The sequence below is a fragment of the Telopea speciosissima genome, chromosome 1, assembly GCF_018873765.1.
Source record: "Telopea speciosissima isolate NSW1024214 ecotype Mountain lineage chromosome 1, Tspe_v1, whole genome shotgun sequence".
NCBI classification, from domain to species: domain Eukaryota; kingdom Viridiplantae; phylum Streptophyta; class Magnoliopsida; order Proteales; family Proteaceae; genus Telopea; species Telopea speciosissima.
Genome location: NC_057916.1, coordinates 50,932,481 through 50,945,453, shown reverse-complemented (window position 1 = coordinate 50,945,453; position 12,973 = coordinate 50,932,481). Strand labels below are relative to the sequence as shown.

Here is a 12,973-nt window from a genome sequence, read left to right as displayed (position 1 = left end):
TTACCTAGCCAGCCTGAGCCAAATCCTAGGCATCAGGTTCATATTCAACAAGGTACCCAAGCTCCTCCAACCAATGTTGCACAAGGCCAACAGCACCAAGGGCCCTCCAGACAGGTAAATGTTGTTTATGCTTTAAGGAGTAGCCGTGAGTATCAACAGGCTAGTGCACCTCAGTCTTTACCATCTCATACTCCTATTGACTCTCCACCTTCTGAAGAGGCCATTGAAGTGCCTACTGTTCCAAGCTTGTCTGATGAACCTAAAGATATACCAGATGATTTGGTTGAGGAAACCAAAGAGGATTCTGTTGAGGAAGTTAAAAAGATCAACCCTGAAAGAATTTATATCCCACCTGCCCCTTTTCCAAATAGGTTGGTTAGCAAGAAGTCTCCTTCTGTGGAAAAGATATTGGATGTGTTCAAACAGGTTCAGGTGAATATCCCCTTGTTGGATGTTATTGCCCAGATCCCCGCTTATGCTAAAGTCCTCAAAGACTTATGCACCTAAAACCGGACCACCAATGTGCCCAAAAAGGCATTCTTGGCTGCTAACATTAGTTCTCTAATCTCACAACCAGTAGCAGCCAAGCATAAGGATCCTGGAAGCCCCACCATCTCTTGCACTATAGGTCATACCACTATTGATCATGCCTTATTGGACCTTGATGCAAGTGTGAACCTCTTACCCTTTCATGTCTACCAATAACTGGGATTGGGAGAACTGAAACCGACCAAAATTACTCTTCAACTTGTAGATCGTTCGGGTAAAGTTCCTAAGGGAATGATTGAGGATGTCCTGTTGAAGGTTGGAGAATTTATTTTTCCTATGGATTTTATTATTTTAGATACCCAACCCACTGCCAACTTTAAGGACCAAATCCCAATTATATTAGGTAGACCATTCCTAGCTACCAGTAATGCTTTAATCAATTGCAGGAATGGTCTCATGAAATTATCTTTTGGCAATACTTCTGTTGACTTTAATGTGTTTAGGTTGAGCAAGCAGCCTAATATGGATGACGAGGTGCATATGCTTCAAGGATTTTCCCATGATATTGATACTTTCTTTGAGATTGATTTTGATTCGGGATTTCAAAAATGTATGCAGGAATTGGAGGGTGTTGATGATACCCCCTTATTTGAGGTCTGGAGCATCCAACCACCTTTGGAGCCCCTTGGACCCCTATCCACTTCCATTCCCAAATCCTCTATTATTGAGCCCCCCACATTAGAGTTGAAGGCATTGCCCTCCAACCTCAAGTATGTCTTCTTAGGACATAATCATACTCTTCCTGTTATTATTGCTTCTGATTTGACTTCTATTCAGGAAAAAGAGTTGATTAAGCTTCTAAAGGACCATAAGGAAGCCATAGGTTGGACCATGTCTGATATCAAAGGTATTAGCTCCTCCATTGTTCAACATCATATACATCTGCTGGAGAGCTCCAAACCTTCTAGGAAACCCCAAAGGAGGGCTAATCTTGTGATGAAAGAGGCAATCAAGAAAGAGATCCTAAAATGCTTGGATCATGGCATCATTTATCCTATTTCTGATAGCCAATGGGTGAGTCATGTGCAGGTTATGCCTAAGAAAGGAGGAGTCACCGTAGTTGAGAATGCCAATAATGACTTGATTCCAACCCGTATCCAAACAGGATGGAGAGTGTGCATTGACTATAGGAAATTGAATGCGATAACTTGGAAGGACCACTTCCCCTTGCCTTTTATTGATCAGATGTTAGAGAGACTAGCTGGCCATGAATATTATTGTTTTCTTGATGGTTATGCAGGCTATAACCAAATTCCTATTGCTCTAGAGGACCAACACAAGAACACTTTCACATGCCCTTATGGAACCTTTGCTTATCGGTGTATGCCTTTTGGGCTTTACAATGCCCCTGCTACATTCCAAAGGTGCATGGTGAGTATCTTTTTTGATATGGTAGAGCACTTTCTAGAGGTGTTTATGGATGATTTTTCTATTCACGGCTCTACTTTTTTTAATTGCTTGCATCATCTCTCTTTGGTTCTTAAAAGATGCATAGAAAAGAACTTGGTCCTGAATTGGGAGAAGTGCTACTTCATGGTAAAATAAGGTATAGTTCTTGGTCACATTGTGTCCAAAGAAGGGATCAAGGTTGATAGATCTAAGGTGGACCTTATTGCCAATTTACAACCATCCAAGAGTGTGAAGGACATTAGATCTTTTCTTGGCCATGCAGGTTTTTACAGGAGATTCATCAAGGACTTCAGCCAGATAGCTAGACCTCTCATTTCTCTTTTGGAAAAGGACTGCCCATTTGATTTCTCTTCTGTGTGTCATGATAGTTTTGAGCAATTGAAAAGAGCTTTGACCTCAACCCCCATTATTCAAGCTCCAACTTGGACAGTTTCATTTGAGCTTATTGTGTGATGCCTCTGATTTTGCTATAGGGGCTGTTCTTGGGCAAAGAATCAACAAATTGCCCCATGTGATTTATTATACAAGTAGGACACTTAATGATGCACAGCTTAATTATACCACCACTGAGAAAGAATTTTTAGCTATTGTGTTTGCTTTAGAGAAGTTTAGGCCCTACTTGGTTGGATCGCATGTGATTGTTTATACTGACCATGCAGCTATCAAATATCTTGTGCAGACGAAAGATGCCAAGGCTCACCTCATTAGGTGGGTCCTTTTGTTACAAGAATTTGATCTTGAAATTAAGGAGAAGAAAGGGTGTGAAAATTTGGTTGCAGACCATCTATCCCGGCTGCCTAATTCCTTGACTGTTGATTCTCCAGTCAATGAGAATTTTTCTGATGAGTATCTGATGGCAGTGTCTAGTGAACATTGGTTTGCTGACATTGTTAATTATCTAGTTATGGATGTGACACCTGCACATTGGTCCACCCAAGATAATAATCGTTTCTTTTCACAAGTTAAGTATTTCTTTTGGGATGGTCCTTATCTTTTTAAGACCTGTCCGGATCAAGTAATCCGGAGATGTGTGCCTGATCATGAGCAATAATCTATCTTATCTTTTTGCCATGATCAGGATTGTGGAAGCCATTTTGGGCCTAATAAGACTGCGGCCAAAGTTTTACAGTATGGATTTTATTGGCCTAGTCTGTTTAAAGACGCTTTTACTTATTGCAGGGCATGTTTTTCATGCCAATCCTTAGGGCATCTTACTAAGAGAAATAATGATGCCCCGTAACCCAATTCTGGTGGTTGAGGTGTTTGATGTATAGAGTATTGATTTTATGGGACTTTTCCCTAACTCTTTTGGTAACCTATACATATTACTTGCTATGGACTATGTGTCCAAATGGATTGAGGCAGTTGCTTATAAGACCAATGACCACAAGGTGGTTGTGAAATTTCTGAAGGAGAACATCTTCTCCCATTTTGGTACTCCCCGGGCTATCATTAGTGATCGGGGCAAGCATTTTTGTAATCGACCTTTTGAGGCCCTCATGAAAAAGTATGGTGTCGTCCATAAGTTGGCCACACCCTACCATCCCTGCATGGCAGGTTGAGGTTTCAAATAGGCGATCAAGCAAATTCTTGAGAAAACCATCAACCCGAACCGCAAGGATTGGTCTAACCGGTTGGTAGATGCATTGTGGGCCCATAAGACAGCCTTCAAGACCGATCTTGGTCAATCTCCGTACCGTCTGGTGTATGGAAAGGCATGTCACTTACCTGTAGAGATTGAGCACAAGGCCTTTTGGGCTATCAAGAAGCTTAACTTTGACCTACCCACTGCAGGTGCCCATAAGAAACTCCAACTATCTGAGTTGGAAGAGCTTAGGAATGAGGCATATGAGAATGCCCGGATTTACAAGGAAAAAACCAAGGCTTTCCATGATAGGCACATTTTGAGAAAATCTTTTGAGGTAGGCCAGAAAGTTTTGTTGTACAATTCTCGTTTGTATATCTTTCCAGGTAAGCTGCGTTCTAGATGGGATGGCCCCTATATTGTTCAAAAATTTTATCCTCATGGGGCTGTTGAAGTCCTCAATCCAAGTACAGGAGCTACTTTCAAGGTCAGTGGCCAAAGATTGAAACCGTACATAGAGATGCCTACTCTAGTTGAAGAAGAGGTCATGGATCTCCATGAGCCTCTTTACCTTGACCCCTGATATCTTGGTATGTATCCCCTCCCTTGTCCTTATTCTTTTTTTTCTGCATACATTGAGGACACCGCATGAATTAAGTGTTGGGGGGTGTGTTGGACTTTAATTATGAATTTTGTGAATTTTGATTGTGACGATAGTTTTTGGTTATGTGCATAAGTCTCTTCGATTTACAAAGCGAGAGTGAGAGGGAATTAGGTGCCCTCCTAGCATGCGAAATAATAAAAAAATCCCTTTTCAAGGATGGTAGTTGATTTGTATCCGATGATGGGGATTGAGTTTGAAAATATGAGTGCTACTTCATGTGATGGTTAGATTCCTCTATGTGTTTATGGACCCCTTTGATCTTTTGACTAGTAGTTGAGACCAATTTGTTTGTGGCAAGGCATGAAAGTGAAAGTGAATGAAAAAAAAAGAGAGAGAGAGAAACAGAAAGAAAAGTGGAATTCCTTGGGACTAGACAGGGCACTGTGCCTCATGAAGTAGGGTGACTTGATCGAAATTCCTTGGAAGGAAACTCAAAAAAAAAAAAAACTCTTGCATTAATGTCTCAATTTCTTATGGATACATGCAAAAGGCAAAGCTACCAAGTATTTGGGTGTCTGGTGTATGCTCCACCATGTCATTCAGAGAACAGTAGTAGAGTAGAAAAAGAGTTTGTTGTTGAAAAAAAAAAAAAAACTTTTGCCTTAATGCCTGAAGAAGAAAGTATGGTAAAAAATACTCAATGCCTAAGTCTTTGGTTCCATCAGTACTACGAGTGGTTTACTTGAAGGTGAGTAGTGTTCAGAAAATATGAGAAGATCCCTTGACCTTGATGCACGCTTGTTACTTGAATTGATGTGGGGTGATAAAATTCAAGTGTGGGGAAACCTTTGGCTCCTTAAGCTTTAGTTGAGTATTTCTTTGAGATTGTGTGTCCTATCTTACTTATGCCATGAGAAAAATTTACATCATTCTTTTTTATTTATTGAATTTTGGGTGTATATTCACTACAAACACCCACGAGACACAACTCGTCCACTAGGGGTAACCTAGGGGTTGAAAGGCTTGTTGCACATGCTAAGTGCAACCGTGATTCCTACGAAAGTGAGTTAGGATTTTTTTTTGGCATTCTAGGTTAGTTTATCTTTTGCTTTACTTGAGGACAAGTAACGTTCAAGTGTGGGGGAATCTGATGAGCACATTTATGTGTGAAATCTTAGGGCATAAAACATACATTTTACCACATTGGACAGAGTTACTCAGTACTTTCTTATGCTTTTCAGGGTTTAGATGAATTATTGTGAAAATGGAGGAGATGATGCTAAGGAGTTGTTTTTAAGCTTTTTTGAGGTGTTAATAGTATGGATGTATAGCCCATCGAGTCAGCTTCGTAACGGTTCAAACAACACTTGATTCCAAGTTGAAACAAAGAAGTTATGACCGTTTTCGTAACGACGCGTGAAAATGGTGTACAGGAGTTTATTTATAATTATTGATAGTCGGATGGGGACAAAGTGAAGCGGAAGTTCGGATTCCAGGGGTCTTAACAAAATTATCAGAAGTTACTTTACTGTACCCGAAAGATTCCATTTGGAAGGCTCTGGATAGTCCAACTTCAACTTGAGATATCTTGGGCTCCCCAACTCCGAATTGGACGAAATTTGGGTCTATTTTGGGTGATTTTTCGCAAGGAACACAATGGTGAGGCATATATAAGCACCCCATGCTCCACGTTTTCTAAAAGATAGAATGGATATTTTATTTATTCTTGAAGGAATCCTAGTCATCACCCTTACTCTCTCTCTCCTCCAACTTCTCAAGGGCATTTCTGGAATTCTACTTGGGATAGATTTATATTTTCTCATCTATGGAAGGTTAAAAAATCAAAGATGCTTTAATTTTATTGCTTGGAGAAAATATCTACAAAGAAAAGGAAGCACTTGTTAGAATTGAAAGTTTATTTTTCTAGAAATAGAAGGTCTATGTAAACAATCTTCTCTTCTTCTTCTTTCTTTTTTTTTTTCTTTTTTCTTAGGATTCAAGGCATTGTAAAAGAGGAAAGAGAAGAGAATATTCTCTTTTCTTAGGGAATATTTCTCCTACACTTCCATCTTCTCTCTTCTCCCCTCTTCCACCTATAAATACCCCCTACCTCTCTTGTAAAAATTGCTCATTCACTTAGTGAAATTTCTTCTCTTCTTCTCCTTCTAATTTGTGATTTTTGGCTTTTCTAAGTTCTAGTTTGTTTTTATGATTTTTAGTTAATGGTTATAATAGGTTTAGTTTATGCTTTGATTTCAATTTTAGTCTTCAATTGGGTTGTAATTTCTTAATTCTAGTTTAGCTTTTAAGCCTTCTAGTCTAAGTTCTTAAGTTGATGACAAGACTTGAAGATTTAGAAGAGGAGGCCATGGTAAGTTTATGCAAGTATTCAAACTTTTCAATTACATTCATGCAAGCACATCCAGGTTTTACTATCTAAACTCTCAATCTCATTCTCCATCTCCTCTAGCTCTCTCTATCTTCTTCTTCTTCCCCCTCTATTTCTTTTATTTTAATTTTATATGGTTGTGGTAAAGATGCATTTTTTCCCCTTATTTCTTTTTATGTGGTTAGTATGTGTGGCTGTATTTTTATTCCTTTCAATTCGCTTTAGTTTGATAGGTTAGATGCTCATGTGTTAGAACGCCGATTTAATCCCTTAATTTTGTTAGATGCTTATGAGTTAGGATGCATTGATTTTCGTTAGTTTAATTAGTTTAATTTAGCACTTTAGTTTGGTTCACTTTGCATTACTTTTAAGTTAGTTAAATAGAGTGGCGTATATCTCCTCGTGTTCGACCCGTAGCTACGATTGACCCGTACGCTTGTGGTTTTATTTTAATTCAAACAATGCTTTTTGTCTTGGGGACTTCTTTTTTATTTTTGTTAGGAGTTTATCCTCATTCTTGTTTCTTGTTTAGTTTCTTCTTTTCTTTCTGGGGTTGAGTTATCTCGCCCTGTACATATTTACTTTTATTTTCGCTTATGTATATGTCAACTTTTACTGTTCAGTTTGTAGGTTGTACTGGGGAATGGAACAATCTTACTTATATATATATATCACAATCATTTCCCGTATTGCTACGCTTTCTCTTTCTTTCTTATAATTATAGATTATCTGCAACACTCTAATTTTACTTATGGTAATGTTATGGATGTGAGTCCATGAATGTATTAACTACTTCTAGATCTGTGGGATTTGGCAGATTGCCGTTATGCAATTCAGGTCACCTACCTAATCCTCCCAAGGGATGGTTTGGGGTGTGACAGTAGTATTAAATACCCCCCGTGGGCAAACCCCCTTAATCATAGCCAAGACCCCATTCTAGATTTCTAACTCACTCCTCAAACGACAAGGAGCTATGATCACCCAACACCTATACCCCTGTTGGTAAGGGTTGTAGCACCAGGGATTGACATTCCTGGCCGTATGCAAACTAAATGGCATACTATGAGGTGTACAGTGTTCCCGCATCTCATACTACGACTCACCGTACCACTCATTTCCAAGCCAGCTATGACATATGTTCTATCACAAATATGCATATTCCAAACCATTCCACATCGCACCAGCATAAATTCACAGTTCCATATCCATAAGCCATAAACCATCTGACCAATAGATCATTTTCAAATAAAGAAATAAACATTCCTAAAATAATTCAAAGTCTATCCCCACTTACCTTGTTATGCTTGTGTTTGCGAAGATGGATTGGTTCTCTAGCCGGTTACCGATAGGCTTTGATGATCAATTAGCTATGTTCTATGATTATGAAACCATACACATGAGTTAGAAGGTGTTCAAGTGCAGATGGGGTTCTATGTTTACCTTAGGGTTAGGTTGGATTAGATAAAGAGTCAATATGACTTTGACAGCAACTCAGGTCAATGAAGTAGTCGACGGGGTCATCATTCAAAGTGATACAGTAAGAATGTTATAATTTTTTACTGAGATTGCATTCTCTAGCTGATGAAGTAGTCGACCGAGTCATCGTCCAGAGATTTTGCAGTAAGAAGTTTAAGAACAAAATAAGGGATTTGGAGGGGGTTTTTGGTTGGATTTCTTCAATTGATTATGGATTTGATGTTTACTTGACCTAAACCATGAATTGGTACCTTGATTTGGTCAATTGACATGAAGTAGTGATGATTTGAAGATGGGTACAGCCATGCTTGCATAGAAAACTGAATTTCGTCAAACCAATGCAAGCATGCATAGGTTTGGAGGGTCCATTGTCAAATTAAGGTAGAATCTGTACACAATTCTAAGTCCAATAGAGATTATAATGAGGTAACAACATGGGGTTGAGCATACATAAAAGGATCTTGGGTTATGCCAACCAATTCCAAGCTAAGATTGGATGCATGTTCACAGATTATCTAATTAGATGTTCATATCTGTCTTGCACATGATATTAGGTCTTGGATAGGAGATTAGAGGAAGGAAAAAATAAGATCAAAAAAAGGAATTGCTCTCCCAAGAAGAAATTGAAGTCAAATTAGTGATTTCACAATTGGATTTGTTCCAATTTGACCAAGTAATGGGGCATATGTTTAATTTCTGCAGTTGGTTTCAAGAAGAGGACTAATCTAGGGAAAAAGAGAGTAAGGATGAGGGAATTTCTTACCTTGGGGTAGCACCAAGCTTCCTTTCCGTTCTTCTTCTTTTCCTCTTCTCTTCCTTTCTTTTCCTCTTCTTTCTTCCAATGATTGAAATAGTGGAATAGGTTTAGCAATTAAGTTTTAGTTGGATTATATAGTAGTGGGCCCTAAGGTGTATTTGGCTAAGGCATAATTGGTCAAAAACAGATTTTTAAGCCGAATTCGTATACACGGGTCAATACGCGGGTCCCGTGTACCAGAAATTATCGGGGAACATTCCCACAAAGTAATTAAAATGCGACAATGAGATCCTCGACTTAAGACACCGGGCCCCGTACTCCCAAGACAGAGATTTGTTGTGACAAAAACTCTGGTCGAGGGAGTGGTACCATCGACCAGTGTGTGTTATCCTTATTGTTTTTGTTTCAGGACACCCCGAGTGTCGGTGCCTACGCGTACTAACATACCTCCATCATAACTCTCAAGTTTAAAGCATCAAATCTATGGCTAGGGTTCATCAGCCAATGGTTCTTACTACAATTCGTACATCTGGTGGTGAACTTTGTAGTTGTACGAAGGAGGTATTCGTGGGTATGATTTCGGGTTTTGGGTTTCGGACCCACAACTAAAAATTTAAATTAGCTATGATTTTTGGGCATTGGTGTAACATACCTCCCTCACAAAAATTTCATCCTCGAAATTTGACGTGTCTGAGGGTCCAAATAGGTGAGGATACTTCAACCGCTTTTTAATTTCATGTTACCCAAATGTTCCTTAACGAGGCGATTACTTCATAGTACCTTTTTGTCTCGTATCGGCATGACTCTTTTGTTTTGATTGGGCTGTCCAAATTCGATTAATAATATCCACTTCTCAACAAGTGAATCAAATCACACCCAGGTTTGGTTGATCTAAGGCTTTACTTAATATGAAGGCCTAAAGGGAATCGAATCTCAATCATTTATCTAAGGAAATAGTAAGTTCGAACTATGTCTGTGTATCTCACCCGGTATCTACACTTTTGATAGTCTTGGGTCGTAAGGCATAAGTCTAAACTACCTATGATTACATGGCTCTTTCATATGAAGTCTTTCACTTTTGGTTGTCCAACACCTAACTCAACTTTAGAATGAATTGAAATATTGATGGAATCCCTATTGTTCGCTCCCATAATAGAGGGGACATTCGGTGACCCATTACTCCACTCATGCCTATTATTGAGTAAGGTTTTTTCAAAATCCATCAATTCCAGTTCTTTTTTGTCCCCGGCGTAACACATTGTATTCAACTCTTTATATTCTTCCAAAGTTCTTTTTGTAGTTTCATTAATAGTGTTAAGTCCAAAATATGCTCTCTAAGCTTACTTATGTATTTCATGAAGTTAGAAGGTAAATTATTCAAGACTTTTTCTGTTCATATATAATTCTAAGTCAATGTACAATATATCACTCCTAATTTTGTCTATTGGTGCGAGAAAGTATCTCCATGCTTCAATCCTACAAACGTTCTCAGTTATTTTCTTGTTTCGGCTTTGAATTCTTCAAGCTAAGTTATTTATCTCTCAATTGTTTGAGGTAGCGTATGTTGTTGGGGGTATGCCCATGCAACATAACCATTTCCTACCATAGGAAAGCGGGTACTAGCTCACTAAAAATAATTTATCTTTATTATTATATATGTATATTTCTTTTAGCATATACATCCTTTGCATGTATGAGCTAATTTATCTTTATTTATCTCTTAATTGTTTGAGGTAGCGTATGTTGTTGGGGGTATGCCCATGCAACATAACCATTTCCTACCATAGGAAAGCGGGTACTAGCTCACTAAAAATAATTTATCTTTATTATTATATATGTATATTTCTTTTAGCATATACATCCTTTGCATGTATGAGCTAATGCTACTATACTTCTCATATTGGGAAACATGATTCGAAGGGGTGAGCACGAATTAACATGTGGAAACATGAGTGAATTTATAAATGGGGGGTCTTTAGTCGTTTGTTACAAGGTAGTTTAAAATTAATTTCTAAAATTATTGTTCTGTCTGTCTCTGGTCAATAGGAGTGGTTAATCAGAAACATCGATCAGAATGTCGCGATTAGCTTAAAATCCCAAATCGCATTTCATTTTCCCATTTCTAGCTTTTGTTTTGGGGAGAGTGGACATTCCTAGAGCGACTAGAGGGCTTCTTAAAGCTTCTCATCTCCAATCTAAGGTTTTTCTTCAAGTCTCTCGCACTCGACATTGCAAATAGATAAGTTTTCTTTGAAATCCTCAATTTTGCATAACCTAGGTTTTATTTTCTTTTCTCTTCATGAAAATCCTAGGTTTCTTTGTCTCTTGTGAATCTCTTTTTTTTATTTATTTCCTGCAACTCTAACTCCCTTTTGTTTCTTGTGGAATTTACAATTATTTCTTCCTTTGCCACAATTCTAACTCCCTTTTGTTTCTTGTTGAAATCCTTAATTTTTTTTTTATTGAAATGTCTACAAGCAAGGCTAGGGGTGCCATGGTTAAGTCCTTGGCTACATTAACATAACATTTATAATACTTTTTACCAACTTAAACCTCTAGAGCTATCGCTCACTCCCTTTGTTCTAGCCATGATTGTCTCCTGTGTGGGTTTAAGCATATGATTACTGATTACAACATGAACTCTTTGTCATTTGTTATTCTATTTGTTATCATACTCATATATTCATGTGTACACTATGTTTATAAGTCTCTTTTTTTTTTTTTACTCATTCATCACTTACTATCATACGTTATTACAATAATTTCCTTACTATACTTGTACATATTTTACTCTTATGTTGTTCATATCTATATTTATGTATTATTCATATTATATAATTATTTACTATTTATGCTATGTACAATATAGATCTTTTATTATTTTTTTTTGCTACAGATCTCTGTCATTCCCATTATTTTTGTTGTTTCTTGTAGTTATGTCTACAAGTCGAGCTCGTGGGGTCCGAGGAAGACCTTGGCTACTAAACGTCTTCGACAAGAACCATCACCACCACCATCTCTGTCTTTCGGGGATGAGCCATACCATGGTTCTTTGGAGGAGGAAGAAGATGATGTTTTCGATGAGGTTTGGTTTTCGAGTTACCAAAACTCATAGAAATGGAACGATTTTCGTTTTATGAAAGTGGAGAATGGAAAAGTAGTCAATAGAGAAGACCATGGAAGATTTAAACTGTACGAGGGGTTCAATGCCCTCAGTTGGGCACTTATGTTAATGCTCAAGTTGTCTTACTACTTGAACTTGGTTCGGAATTTTTATTACAGCTTGGTACATTTGGTCAATAGGGCGAATCCGGATTTCCATTTGGGGAGCATGGTAAAAAGGGGGTCGACATAGTACTCACTCCACATTGGTTGGCTGTCATTTTAGGTGTCACCATTAATGGAGATAGGTTTTACTACAGGCCAAGTGTTGACACTTCGGATGTCATTCCATTGGAGACTTGTCGTTCGGTGTACCAGACACTTACAATTGGCGATTGGTTTCCTACATCTGAGGGGGAGTACAAGCAGTCGGCTAGGATTTTAAGCTGAGTTGTCCAACATAACATATGTGCAAAGAGTGGGAGCAAGAGTAGTATCGCCATAGAGAGGGCTTACATCACTTATTGTCTGTACACGGCAGGTGTGAGAGGGCCCCAAATTTCTTTGCCCAACTTTATTATGAATTCTATTATATATCGCGGTCAGAATCTAGAGGATGGTAATTTATCCTACGGGGGACTCCTCTCTCGAGTCTTTCAATACTTTAATGTCAACTTCACTAAGGAGGCGACGGGTAGAGAGGGGACAGAACCGCTTGACAAGGCTTTCTATCAAGAGAATGAAGATTCTTGATCTTCTGGGGAGCGATGAGGAAGACGGTCATGAGGGTGACCCTACAGGTGGTCAAACTGGGGCTTCACCATCACAGGGACTACACCCGTCAGCTGGAGATTCTGAATGGCAGGAGATGATAACTTATCTTGACAACATGGGGACGAAGCTGGGGGAGATCACCACCATGATGCAATAGGGTTTTTCAGATCTAGGTGGTAGAGTGGGTACCATTGAACGGAGATTGGACTTTTGGGATGCTCACTTCAAAGTTATCTTGTATACACATCAGCCTCTGCATGATACAACTCAAGACTAGATCTAGGTTTTAGGATTTTAGGACTTCTCAGTTTATGTTTGTGTTTTATT

At 38.5% G+C, this 12,973-nt stretch overlaps 1 pseudogene; it reads left to right on the top strand.

Moving 5' to 3' along the window:
• The first annotated feature begins 408 nt into the window (after positions 1-408).
• On the top strand, positions 409-12,322 carry LOC122650939 (annotated as a pseudogene).
• The last annotated feature ends 651 nt before the right edge of the window (positions 12,323-12,973 follow it).